The sequence below is a fragment of the Peromyscus eremicus genome, chromosome 8a, assembly GCF_949786415.1.
Source record: "Peromyscus eremicus chromosome 8a, PerEre_H2_v1, whole genome shotgun sequence".
NCBI lineage: Eukaryota > Metazoa > Chordata > Mammalia > Rodentia > Cricetidae > Peromyscus > Peromyscus eremicus.
In genome coordinates, this window is record NC_081423.1 from 85,653,339 (window position 1) to 85,665,816 (window position 12,478).

Sequence of the window (12,478 nt, forward strand, 5' to 3'; positions counted from 1 at the left end):
AGAGTAGTCACGAGTGAGGCTACACTTACGCAAGACCGGTGGTGAGGGGACCCGGCGCAGACGGAGGGGAGAGACCGGGTGGCCGCTGGCTGAGGGGGGAGCAGGCCCGGACTGCGAAGGGTCGAGGTTCCCACCCCAAGTCTCAAGGCACCCAGAGGTCGCGAGTGGCCGCGAGGCTGCAGGCCCACCGCCCCTCGCGTCCCTTCACGCCCAGACTCACCCATAGGGAACAGGAGCAGGTGGCGGCGCTCCCGGCGACGCGACCCCACGGCTTGCAGCAGAAGCTGCGGCTCTTGAGGTTCTGACAACAGGAAGCGGCGCGCGGCGTCTGACGCCATCACGTTGGCTCGCCGCTCCGGCCCCGCCTCCGGCCCGCGAAGCCAATCGCGAGGCCTGGAGAAGCCGAGGGGCGGGACCGATAGCTTTTCCCTGCCCAGGCTTGCGGCGGGGGTGGGGGGGTGGGGGGGTGGGGGGGTGGGGGGGTGGGGGGGTGGGGGGGTAGGGGGGGGTGGGGGGGTAGGGGGGGTGGAGAGTCGGGGAGAGATGGGGGTCTCGGTGCTGCGGAGCGATCCTGCGGTTCGGGACCCCCGGGTTCTGCGTTGCCCAGAGAGGCTGGGCCACTCGGAGCGTCCGGGCGGCCTGCCTCCAGCAGCTCTGCCTCAGACCTGACCGTCAACCCCATCCGTGCGACTTTAGGGCTGTCGTTTCGTCTCCTTAAACTAAAGATGCGCACCACTGACCCCGGTGCCTCCCCAAGGGCATTAGTACTAGAGGGGGCAGATCCTGGCCCCAAGTGGGACCCTACGGTCTGGTTTTCTGGAGCCAGAAAACAGTTGTTTTGACTTGTCTTATACCACGTGATCTCCCGGAGTGCTCCCTTGCTTGTGTTAATTTGCTTGCTGCGGTCAGCCCCTTGAGGCATGAAGCCCGGCGGACCTACTTTTCGTCTTCTCGCCTTTTAATTGCTTTTGTTCCGTTACAGAAAGTGACACCTGTCGTTCCGAATGGACTCCGAAGAAAACTGTCCAAAGTAGCGAGCGGCTACTAAAGGGCAGGACGGGCGGTGTAGGTACTGTACCCTTGCAGACTTTGCCCCAAAGGGAACCTAGGACCTAAGTGCGGGCCAAAGAGGTGGGGGCTGTTAAAGAGAATCCTTAAGAGTGTATAGTAAATATGCTTCAGTTTCTGTGAGTTCATATAAGCTTTGCTCATGTTGATTTAGATGGCCTGGTTTTCTTCGTGTCCTCCATCCCCTCTGATTTTTATACGCTTTCCTGTGTCTTCCTTGGTGTTCCCTGAGCTCCAGGGGGAGGGATTTGATGGAGCCATCCCATTTAGTGTTGAGTGTTCCAAGGTCTCTCACTCTCTGCGTAATGTCTGGCTGTGGGTCTCTATTTTTGTGCTCATCTAGTGCAGGAGGAAGTTTCTCTGATGATGTCTGAACAAGACACTGATGTATGAGCATAGGAGAGCATCATTAGGAGTCATTTTATCACTACATTTTTTTAAAGACCAGTATTATTTGGTTTTACTCTAAGTCTCTGGGCTATCTAGTCTCTGGTCACCCCAAGCATGTCGGGTATATGGATTCCATCTCCTGAAGTCAAAGTCCAATCAGTTTTGGTTGGTTACTCCCATAAGCTTTGGCCACCATTGCCCTAGTATATCTTGCAGGCAGGACATCACTGTAGATCAAAGGGTTTGTGGCTGGTTCGGTGTTTGGTTTCACATTTGGTAATTTGCAAAGTACCTTCCTGTACGAAAGATGCTAGAACACAGGGGTGAAGGCTCTATGTAGGCACCAGATGGACAGCTCCAGGTTCAATGGGTTATGTAGGTGTTGTCTTCAGCAATGGGACCTGCTGTCGGTTTGTGGAGAGCAACATGCAGTCTTGGCAACACCCTGGGTTGTTTGAGGATTCCTATGGGGTCCTTTTGGCCAACAACTCAATTAGGTGTAACCCATTCCCTGCACTAGAAGTTTCATTTGGTGACAAGAGATGGCCAGGTGGGACTCTGTGTCCAGCATTATTTGGAGATTCACTTAGGTTGCCTTCATATATGTATATATTTTAGGAAGTTTCTCCTGTATTAGGCTTCCATACTACCCCTCAAATGCTTCTTCCAACCCTCCCTCCCCTCCTCACTTGATTCTTCCATTCCATCCCCCTATCCAGCCATAACACTTTCCTAACAAGATCTGTCTGTTCTCTCTCGTCCCTTACTCTATACCTACCCTCTGTGGTTTTATGAATTGTAGATTGGTTATCATTGACTTAACAGCTGATATCCACATATAACTGAACACATACCATATTTGTGTTTCTGGATCTGGAATACCTCAATCGGGATGATTTTTTTTTCTAGCTCCATCTATTTGCCTATAAATTTCATGTTGCCTTTTTTTTTAAATGGCTGAGTAATACTCCATTGTGTAAATGTACCACATTATCTTTATCCATTCTTCTCCTGAGAGACATCTAGGTGGTTTCCCGTTTCTGGCTATTATGAATGGAGCAGCAGTGAACACGGCTGAGCAAGTGTCTCTGTGGCAGGATAAAGCGTTCTTTGGATATATGCTCAAGAGTGGTATAGCTGGATTTTAAGGTAGATTCCCATCTTCCTGAGGAACTGTGGGCGTGGGTCTTCACCAGGTCCTCTATGTTTATAGTATGGCCTCCAGTTTATGTTTTTATGGGATTTCTGAGTGTGCAAATGAGTGGATCTCTGATTCTTGTGCCTTCTCTTGGATTCTTTTCCTTCTGTTCATCTCACTTTGATGTGGTAGTTTTTGTTTTTTAAGGAAGCCTGGGACATTTTTAAAAATTTATTAATTAATTATGTATACAGTGTTCTGCCTGCATGTATGCCTGCATGCCAGAAGAGGGCACCAGATCTCATCATAGATGGTTGTGAGCCACCATGTGGTTGCTGGAATTGAACTCAGGACCTCTGAAAGAGCAGCCACTGCTCTTAACCTTTGAGCCAACTCTCCAGCTAGTTTTTGTTTTATCTTATTATATTTTATTTTGTTATGTTTAAAAAATGAATGAGAGACTGGAGAGATGGCTCTGCAGTTAAGAGCACTGACTGTTCTTCCAGAGGACCCAGGTTCAATTTCCAGCAACCACATGACAGCTCACAACTGTCTGTAATTCCAGTTCCAGGGATCTGACACCATCACACAGACATGCATGCAGGCAAAACACCAATGCACATAAAATAAAAATAAATTTAAAAAAATGAATGAAAACCTAGCCACTGGGGTTAAGGTTAACTAACAACTGAACTGTCATGTATACCACCTGGGAGAGAGAAAATCAGTTTTCTCCAATGGAGTGACACTGGGTATATCAACCACTCTAGGGCAGGCCTCATGTTCAGGAGTAGTTGACCAATATAATGGACTCCACAGTTTTTTGGTTGCTTTTATTTGGTTGCAGTTTTATTTTTATTTTTGGGAGTTGTTTTATTTTCTTGGTATTATTGTAGTATTGGGTGTTTGTATTTTTTTTTTTTTGAGAAACAACTTGAAGTTGGGAGGGGGAGAGGCTCTGGAACGACTTGGGGAAGGGGAAGAATATGATAAAGTACATTTAAATGTAAAAGTTATTTTTAAATAATTAAAAACATAATAAAAAAAAGAGTACCCAGAGTAGCTGGATAATAAACCTCTTCCTACCCCAATTTACTTATTTTGTGTGTGGAGGTCTGTAGATGATTTTATATAGTCTTCTCTCTCTTTCCACCTTTATGTGGGGATGGAACTTAGGCCAGGCTTGCCCAGCAAATGCTTGTACTCTCAGCCGTCCCAAACCCAAAGCTTTACCGGCCTGAGCTTTGGTCCAACTCACCTGGACTTTAGCCTCTAAAGGCCAAGGACACAAAGTCTGCTTCCAGGGTGCCCTCATCCTATTTGGGGGTCATCAGGTCAATAGTTTTGGTGGTATTGTGTTCCCCAAAATATTGTGCACCCTAATAAACTTATCTGGGATCAGAGAACAGAACAGCCACTAGATACATCGGCTAGAAAATGGTGGCACTCATGCCTTTAATCCTAGCATTCCAGAGGCAGCAATCCATCTGGATCTCTGTGAGTTCAAGGCCACATTGGAAACAGCCAGGCATGGTGACACACACCTTTAATCCCAGGAAGTGAGCCTTTAATCCCAGGGAGTGATGGCAGAAAGCAGAAAGGTATTTAAGGCGTGAAGACCAGAAACTAGAAGCTTTTAGCTGGTTAAGCTTTTAGGCTTCTAGCAGCAATTCAGCTGAGAGCCATTCAGATAAGGACACAGAGGTTTCCAGTTTGAGGAAACAGGATCAGCTGAGGAGTTGGTGAGGTGAGGTGGCTGTGGCTTGTTCTGCTTCTCTGATCTTCCAGCATTCACCCCAACAACTGGCACTGAGTTTGTTTTTATTAATAGGACCTTTTAAGATTCATGCTACAAATAGTTCTCTCAGTAGAAGTGAACCCTCCTCCACAGCTGCAGACGGATTGGGTCTGAGTGTTTGGCGGCACAGTTAACGGCTCACAAGGAGTACTACAAACTAAAGACACATAAACTATTATTTTGATCTGGGCAGTGGTAGGGCACGCCTTTAATCCCAGCACTCAGGAGGCAGAGGCAGGCGGATCTCTGTGAGTTCAAGGCCAGCCTGTTCTACAAAGTGAGTTCCAGGATAGCCAGGGCTACACAGAGAAATCTGTCTCAAAACCAAAACAAATAATCAAAAAACAAACAAACAAACAAACAAACAAACAAACAAACAAACGCATGATGCTTGATCTCACCTCATACACACTCTGCTGATCTAGCCTTACTTCCCAACCCCTACATTACTTAGAAGTAGATTTTTTTTTTTAGTCTCTCCCTCATTTTAAAAATCCACCACCAAGGGCCTGGAGGCCAGGGGCCATCAGTTTTTATAACAAGACCTAAAATAATCCACATACATTATAATCAAGACACCTTATGACACTCATCACCATCCCGTCCCTCTATCAGCCTAACCCTGAATTAGCTGGACATTGAATGACTAGGGACTAGGGAGTAACTGTCACGAGTTACCGCCCTAGGGTACCCTTCCCACCCGTGTGGCCTGAGCCTGGTAGCGGTGGCCCACTTCAGGGCTCATCGGAATCCTCCTTCAGTGGTTTCCCTTTAAAATGTCTCCTAGGAAGGCAGTAGTTGCAGTAGAATGTCTGGTAGGTAGGAGCCTTGCTTTTGCCCAATGGGTGCCCCAAGGAGCCTTGAAAGGAGCGGTACCATGTTGATAAGCAAGCTCATACCTGGAGTTCTTCTTAACTAAGCGAGCCGCTGAGTAGATTTATGCCTTTAGATGGCCTTCTTAGGGCATTTCAGGTGATGAGAGAATATTTTGGTGGGGGGGCTCCCAAGAGAGATGAGACCCTGTCTCACTATGTAGCCCAAACTGGTCTCAAACTCCCAATCTTCTTCTTCAGCCTCCTGAATGCTGCGTTTGGGAATCCACCATCAAATGGAGGTGGAAATGTCATTAGCCTGTTTTCTTCTTTAGCCCTTCCTTCTGGAATTCCCCGTGGGAGGCAATAGATTCAGAGTTTGGTGTCAGACACTTCTGGACACAGACCTCAGCTCTAAAGGGCACAGTCTCTTTACAGTTTATGGAGGAAGTATTGAACGGAACATGATAACCTTCAATAAGCTGGTCTGTATTTCATGAGTCACATGGGGAAGCTGAAGGAACAGACTGAACTGCACTCAGGAATATTCCCAAGTCATTTGTGAGGCAGGGCTTGGTACTAAGCCCTGGGGGGAAGGGAAGAGACTTGAAGAGGAAGGAGATACGGTTCTTGCCCTGTCAGGGTTTCTGACCCCATAGAGAACTCAGTCCAGAAGGCGCTTCCTGTCACTATGGCGAACACTAGAGGAATGAGCCCCGGTTATGCAGTTTCCAAACCAGGGCTCTTCACACACGTTCCGGGCCCCAGTTTCCAGCACTTCCCAGCATCCAGTCTCACAGTGGCTGGATTGTCTTTTCCTGTCCCCTGGCACTGGGCTTCACCCAGTGATTTGCTTTGGCCTATGCCAGGAAGAACAAAGTGAGCATGTGCGGAGGCTTCCTGACGTTGTGCTGGTCTCTGCTGTCACAGAAGAGCCTCTCTTGGGTACCTGCTGCCTCTCCAGCCTGGATGGTGGAGTCAACAAGGGTGGAACTGGGCTGCAGGGAGTTGGAAACCAGCCAACATTGTGGCGTCACTAACATAGCCAGCTGAAGACCAACAAAGATTCTTGTTTTAACCCCTACATTTCAGAACGGTTTGTTCCACCGTGTTATTGTGGCAATGGCTAACCCGTTCCTTTTATTAGGTTCTAAGTTCATGCCGAAAGAAAGAACCAGCACACAGTTGCTTAAGAAAGAAGCTTATTGAGTTCTCATGGAATAATGTGGTTAAGTCCAGGGCAGGGCACCAGATGGTTCTGTGGATAAAGGTGCTTGCTGCTGCTGCGAGCCCAAGCCTGAGTTTGATATACAGAATCCACACCACAGAGCTGTGCTCTGACCTCTGTATACACACTGCCCCCCTCTGCCATGGTCTTGCCACACTGTCCCCCCCCCCCCGCCATAGTCTTACCCCACATATACAGTAGTAAAAAGGAGTCCAGATATAGCTCGGTTGGCAGTGCTTGTCCTGCTTATTAACCCCTGGGTTCAATCCCAGCACCGAGGCATGATGGCACAGTCCTGTAATCCCAGCACTCAGGAGGTTGAAACAGTAGGGTCATAATATCAAAGTCTTTCTTACATAGTAGTCGGGCAGCAGCCTGAGCTACATGAGACCCTGTCTCAAAAAAACAATTATTTTAGAGCTAAAGCTCATCATTTACAGGGCTGAGGCAGGAGGATCAAAATGAGTTCAAAGCTAGCCTGAGCTATAGTGTTGAGACCCTATCTCAATCCCTTACCCCAACAACAACAAAAAGGCCAGAGCAAATTTGGTAGCCCATGTATGAGGCTCCTGGCTTTCTTTTTTTCAGAGCTAAATTATATATGTATTATAACACATGCATACACACACACACATATGTGGGATGTTGCACAAATGTGGGTGTCATCCTTGATCAGGGTCATGTTCATCTCTATCATTCCAACTTTACTATGTGTACTGTCAAAGGGAGCCCTTGAAATGAAATTTGGCTGTGTGTGTGTGTGTTGGAAGGGAACATGCCACCGTGTGCATGTGGAGGTCAAAGGACATTTGTAGGAGTTTTTTCTTCTATCATGTAGATTCCTGGGACTGAACTCAGGGCTGAACTCCCTGGCTGAGCCTTGATGCATGGAGCCCTCTGGCTGCCCCCAGGATCTGCCTTATTGCTTTATCTTCCTCGGGATGGATACTGCCTTCCTCTGAAGCTTCCATAGCATCCACACATCTCAATTTCCTTCAGCTGCAGATGCCCCAACTTTTCACATTGTGCACCAAACCCTCCTTCAATGGCACCATTTAACAGAAAGCCTCTACTTTATCCTTTTCCACTTCTGCTGTGGGCTTCAAGCCCCACCCCCAGCCCCAGGGCGTGGGGACTAGGATGTGTTCCCCTCTCTCCTATCCTCCAGGTCTCAAGATGACAGATCTTCGTCCCACCAAGACATTAGGAGCCAGAGCTTGTGGGGCCTGGTAAGAGGCCCTGGGCTACAAGGTTGGTGTCCATCTGGGCAATGTTATTTGTGTTGGGAAGCCCAAAGGTGAGAACCCAGCCTCCCTGTCAGACTTAACTAGACACCAGTCTGCCTTACACTGCCCTGTCCTGCCCCTCACCAACTCCTCTCCCTGGTGACTTCCAGCTTGAAAGAAGCCAGAGAATTTTTGCTACCTGCCTACCCTGTGGTACCTTGGTAGTTTAAGTGAGTGTGCAAGGCTTGATAAGACACACCTCTCTGTCTTGGAGATTGATTTAGGAGAGGAGTCATGAGGATGAGAAGAGGAGGTGTCAAGGACCCAGTGGTGTTCAAGGACAGAGCCATTGGCTCCTAATGTCTTGGCGGGATGAAGATCTGTCACCTTGAGACCTGGAGGATAGGAGAGAGAGGAACACACCCATTCAAAATAGGAAAAGGACAGGGCAGGAGGGGGAGTTCTTGCCTAGCATCCTAACGTGCATGAGGTCCTGTGTTGTAGAATATTATTTTAAGGTGTGTTTTGTTTATGTTGCATCTGTTTAACTCTGTGAAGCTGTGTTACTGTGCCTGTGTAAAACACCTGATGGTCTAATAAAGAACTGGCCAATGACAAGGCAGGAGAAAAGATAGGTGGGGTTGGCAGACAGAGAGAATATATAGGAGAAATCTGCCAGAGAAGGAGAAGGACTCTAGGGACAAGCCACCCAGCTACACAGCAAGCCACAGAGTAAGATTTACAGAAGTAAGAGAATGGGAAATGCCCAGAGGCAAAAGGTAGATGGGATAAGTTAAGGAAAGCTGGCAAGAAACAAGCCAAAATAAGGTCGGACATTTATAATTAAGAATAAGCCTCCATGTGATTTATTTGGGAACTGGGTGGCAAGCCCCCCAAAAGAGCCCAAGAGCCAAAAGAGCAAAAACAAACAGCAACAGTCCTGCACAGACAGTGTTTGAAGAAGTGGTCCTTCTTTATAGACACTCTCCCTGGCAGTGGTTTGAAAAAGGGCTATGTTTTCAGGGGTCTGCTGATCATCTGCCTTCACTACAGACAGAATAAACTAAGGATCAGTTTCAGGCATTTCAGCAGTCATCACCTTACTGGGCCTCTGACAGTCTCCACCATGTAACTGCTTGTGGACCTCCCTACGATTCAAGAGCCTTGACCATCCATTTGTCTACCCATAGCGTGGCAGGCATCTGGGTACCTTTAAGGACAGGTGGGGTTTTCCCATCACACCTGGATATCGAGGTGTGGTGTAGAGTGATCACTCCAATGGAAATCACCACTTCATTCTGTGCAGGTTTGGGAAACCTGGGAACCACACACTTCATGACTCCCTGGACAGAGGTGCTGCAAGTCATATGTGCTTGTATGAGATCCACGAGGGAGAAGAAATGGCTGCCATCTGATTCCTCCTCCGTCATAGTGATGTGCAGCTCCAGAGGCCACCTGGACACTCCCACACCAGTCAGCAGCCTGGGGAACTGACCTTAGCAGTGTTTCCAAATGACCGATGTTTCCAGATGACCGACTCCTTGACTATCTGGAAAGCAGCTGTGACAAAGGAAACTAAAAGCTAGAGGTACAGTCCCTCACCAGCTGTCACCAACCCCAGCACCTTCAACAAAAAGCACTAATGACTTGGACAAAATCCCTTCGGAGACGCAATAGTAGCGGACAGACTTTTGGGGAAGTGGAAGAGGAACTCTGGTAGGGAGAGGAGAGGACATGGTGAGGAGGAGGTGAATATGATCAAAGTGTGTCATACACATAACAAGGGGCAGGGGAGATGGTTCAGTAACCAAAGGACGTGTACTACTTTTAGAGAGAGCCTGGGTTTAGTTCCCAGCACCCACGCCAGGTGACTCTCGACCAGCTTTAACTCCAGCTCCAGGGGATGCGAGGCCCTCCTGTGGCCTCTGTGGACACCTGCACCCACATGCACAAACCCATACACAACAGGTACACATTGTTAAATAAAATAAAGCAGAAAGTCATAATGAAACCCATTCTTTCATACAATTAATTTACTGTAACAAACAAGGACACACTAACAGTACATTCAAGAAATTAGTCTTTTTGGAGTAAAATGTTAAGAATGGTTTCTAGTGTCTTGTCTGAGGGAGGGACTGTGCTATATCAGGAAATGCATATTTGATACCTGCCACCCAGTTGCTGGCAGATGTAGCTAGAGTTTTCCTGCCTGGCCCACAGTCAGGACAAATCTCTCTCACCCGCCAGTCCCACAGCCACTCAGACCCAACCAAGTAAACACAGAGACTTACATTGCTTACAAACTGTATGGCCGTGGCAGGCTTCTTGCTAATTGTTCTTATATCTTAAATTAATCCATTTCTATAAATCTATACCTTGCCACGTGGCTCGTGGCTTACCGGCATCTTCACATGCTGCTTGTCATGGCGACAGCTGGCAGTGTCTCCTTCTGCCTTCCTGTTCTTTCTTTTCTCCTCTCTGTTAGTCCCGCCTATACTTCCTGCCTAGCCACTGGCCAATCAGTGTTTTATATCCACAGCAGGCAGAGAGCTCCTAAATCACTTGGAAATTTTCATTGCCACCAGAGTACCATTTGTTTGAATGAGGTGGCTTTTGGTGGGCTTCTGGATTAAGGTTAGTCATCAGCAAGACCAAGCCACAATTCCATGCTTGCAATGTTCAGCTCTAGTCCATGTGCCCTGGGGAGAGGTGAGGAGGTGGAGATGAACAGTCAGGCCAGGTATGGTGGCACACACTGGAAACCCCCACCCTCGGAATGCTGAGGATGTGGGATTACAAATTCTGGGCCAGCCTGGGCTAATAAGACCATCTCTCAAAAGTCAATCAGGCTTTGATGAAGGGTCCCATAAAAGTCTCCAAACATGGGATCAGAACAGTTCTGGGTTGATGAGCACACACATGGAAGGAATGTTCTGCCCCCTAGCTCCGTACTCCATGGGAGCCTTCCCAGCTCACCTCACCTGTGCACCCCCTCCCCTGGCTGTTCACTGCGCCCCTGAATTCTTTGTGGAACAGATCAGCAGTAGGAAGGGAACTGTTTTCCTGGGCTCGGCAAGTCCTCCTAGCAGGTGACCAACCCTGAGGTGGCCGTCCAGCTGGTACTAGTGACTCTTTTTCAAAAGATGGTGTCTAGCATCCCCTTCCCTTGGATGTGGAAACTTCAGAATTGAGGACAGCTAACTCAGGTGTATGCTCACAAGCAGGTGATGCTTCTAACTTCATGTGCAAAGGAGGGAGAATGCTTGCCCTGTCCTTTTGGGGGGTAGAAAATTATAATGGTTACTGAAAACCTGCTTTGAAAAAATGAGCAACACAGAGTCTAAGTGGCTTTGTGGAAAGCTGTCCCCTAAATATGACATGTCAGTTGCCTCTTGAACTCTCAGCAGCTCTGAGAAGACTTGCACAAGATCAGCTCACGAAACTTCCTGTTGTGAAGCTGGAGAGGGGCCCATAAGGACTGCCCCATCCCTGAGGATTTACTGGCAGTTAACAGTTCCTAGGGAGAGGGACTCTTGAGTCCTTGCCCTTCCCTGTGGCTTTAGAGGCAGTTAACAGTTCCTGGGGGGTGGGGCTCATGAGGCCCTGCCCACTTCCTGTAGCTGTCTGTAGGCAGTTAGCAGGAGCTGGTGTAGAAGGCCAGAACTGAGTGGAGTAGCCGAGAAAGAGGTTGCTCTCTCTGTCAGCAGTGTGTCAACACAATCACAGTACCTCTGGGACTTTTGTTTTCAAAAGATGGCGTGTAACATCTCTTACCTTCGGATGTGGGCTGGATTTGTTGACTGGCATTTAACTGTTCACGTGCTGAGGCAGAAGTGATGCTATGTGCTTTCTAGTGTCAGGCCATAAAACGTTTCTCTCTTCTTTTTCCTCCACCTCTCTTGAACCACCACGTTTTAATAACATTCAGTCAAGTAGCATGGGGGGAAAGACCAGCGTAGGCAGGAACTGAGGGGGCCTCATAAAAACCAGCACCGCTTGCCAGCCATGTGGGGGATGAAACACCTTGCAGATGGATCCTGCAGCCTCGCTGAAGCCTTTGGATGGCCACAGCCCTGGCCCAAATCAAACAGTGTCATCAAAGACTCATAGCTGGAACTGCTAAAGCTACTTCTGAACTCTTAACTAAACACATTGTAAGGAGTGGGTGCTTATCATTTTAAGTCAGTTTTGGGGGTGATGTGAACATCAGTCTGGAGATCCTCAGAGCTTGTGGAATGGCTGGGGACTTTGGCCCCAGGCTTTGCCTTCCCCTCCATCACACAATCCCCACTGATTGTCCTGAACACGAATTTCCTTGTCTCCTGTCACATGAAGGGGACAATACTAACATCTGCTGTAATTATAAAATAAGGGGACATTTGGGGGACGAGGGATTTACAGAATGATAATGGAGCATGTTCAATCCCTTCTCCTGCAATGCCACCACCAGCAAGGTTTCCCTAGAGGCGGGTAGTGTCTAGCTTACAGTCCAGACCCAACCACTCCAGCTCAACTGTCTTCACAGGCTCTAGGCAGCCTTGCCTTGCCTTCTACCAACCACACATCTCTTCTGTGCTGCTCACGGATTGCCTCGTTTCTCCATCTCGTGAGAACTGTCTGATGTCTTTGCTAGGTCTTCAGTGGCATCAGAAGTGCCGTGTGTTCAGACTCTCCTCCTCTCTCTGGCTCCAGCCAGGTTGCGTGCCTGGGCCGAGGACAAACAGCTCATCCACAGGCTGGCTGGCCAGGCATCCACTTCGCACTCACAAACTCTGCTCCATTTGCTCCCTCGTGGGTTGAACCGCTGCTATTTCCCTT

At 48.3% G+C, this 12,478-nt stretch overlaps 1 protein-coding gene across 1 annotated transcript in view; it reads right to left on the reverse strand.

Annotated features, from left to right (window-relative positions):
• Plekhm1 (pleckstrin homology and RUN domain containing M1) overlaps positions 1–313 on the reverse strand; it is a 50,073-nt gene extending 49,760 nt beyond the window's left edge. Inside the window, exon 1 of the mRNA XM_059271923.1 lies at positions 221–313. The gene's annotated coding sequence lies outside the window, so the exon portion shown is untranslated. The remainder of the gene's footprint in view (positions 1–220) is intronic.
• Between the last annotated feature and the right edge of the window lie 12,165 nt (positions 314–12,478).